The sequence below is a fragment of the Morus notabilis genome, unplaced genomic scaffold, assembly GCF_000414095.1.
Source record: "Morus notabilis unplaced genomic scaffold, ASM41409v2 Scaffold314, whole genome shotgun sequence".
Taxonomy (NCBI): Eukaryota; Viridiplantae; Streptophyta; class Magnoliopsida; order Rosales; family Moraceae; genus Morus; species Morus notabilis.
In genome coordinates this window covers 70,064-71,519 of record NW_010360279.1, presented here as the reverse complement: position 1 = coordinate 71,519, position 1,456 = coordinate 70,064, and the positions used below count along the sequence as shown (strand labels likewise).

Genomic DNA, 1,456 nt, shown 5'->3' with positions numbered 1-1,456 from the left:
ACCACAGACAAAGCATGGCTCATGTGTTTCTGCCCTTGCAACCGTGTGGATTCCTCTACCTTCTTTGCCTTTGAGGGCCTCGATTTGCTTTGTCAAAGATTTGACTTGGGCTTTGAGGTTGTCCTCCTCCCTTAATTGATAGATTCCAACCGGTCGGGACCTATTGGTGCTGTCAGTAGCACTAGGTCTGGTCCAAGTGTGGGCTTTTTCGGCTAACTCGTTGAGATACTCAAAAGCCTCCTCGGGATCCTTTTGGAGAAATTCACCATTGCACATCATCTCCACAAATTGGCGCTCTCGAATCGTGAGTCCTTCGTAGAAATAACTGACGAGGCGCCAACTCTCGTAACCATGGTGGGGACACTGATTTAACAGATCCTTGAACCGTTCCCAAACTTGATACAGAGTTTCATTGTCCTTTTGGGTAAAGGTCGAGATCTGTCGCTTCAGACCATTGGTCTTATGGTGAGGGAAATACTTGTTGAAAAATGATGTCGTCATTTCTTCCCAACTTCCAATAGACCTAGGTCGCAGAGAATACAACCAGCTTTTAGCCTTTTCCTTCAAAGAGAAAGGAAAGAATTTCAATCACACAGAGTCCACGGCTTCAGTTCGGTTGTGAAAAGTGGCCACTACTTCTTCAAACTCCCTAATATGAACGTATGGATTCTCGCTTTCTAACCCGTGAAAGGTCGGCAGGAGTTGGATCATGCCTGGCTTGAAATCCAAATTCGGCATATTTGGGGGAAACATTATGCATGATGGTGTGGCCGTACGCGTAGGGTGGAGATAATCGTTCAACGTCTTCTGCTGGACCTCCTCGTTTTGAGTCATTGCGAACGGATTTGCAACTGCTAATGAGGCTGGGGTCGAAGGAAGACTAGACGTGTGGGAAGAAATTTCACTATGGTTCTCCGGTCTTACTGTGAATCTCCCTAATTCGTCTCTATAACGATTAAATCCAGAGGTTAAGCGTACTCTGGCAACTTTACGTAAGGCAGAGTTTGGTTTTTTGGGGGTGATAGTGGAAAAGTTGACAGATAAGTCATCCTTACTGCCACTCTACAGAACCGTACATGAGATTTTCATCTCATACGGCTCCTCGTTCAATTCTTTTGAAGTCATTGGATCCTTTTCCTCGTTCGAGAACCTCTTCCCTTCTTCCACTCCGTTCCGAAGAGTAACTAGGACCAATTCAGTTAACCTGTGTGACAATAGCATAAAGTGGCAATGTACTGTAACTACACAGGAACTGAACAACTTGCCTAGTTTACGTGATGATGAAGATGGGAAGTTCGTTCAAGAAAGCTATTTTTGAAGATTACGTACAAGAGGGACTAGTTGGGTGGGCACGGCAGGCAAGGAAGAATAGATTGGGTGGTGGTGGGCTGAAAAGAGCTTCTAACGGTAACGGTAACGGCTCAAGCCAAGTAGGTCGTGTAGGGGTTGGAGTAGG

The 1,456-nt window shown here is 45.7% G+C and overlaps 1 non-coding gene across 1 annotated transcript; it reads left to right on the top strand.

Moving 5' to 3' along the window:
- Positions 1-346: 346 nt before the first annotated feature.
- LOC112091249 lies at positions 347-453 on the top strand. Its single transcript, XR_002902058.1, has one exon. It is a non-coding gene; the product is annotated as a small nucleolar RNA R71 (small nucleolar RNA).
- The last annotated feature ends 1,003 nt before the right edge of the window (positions 454-1,456 follow it).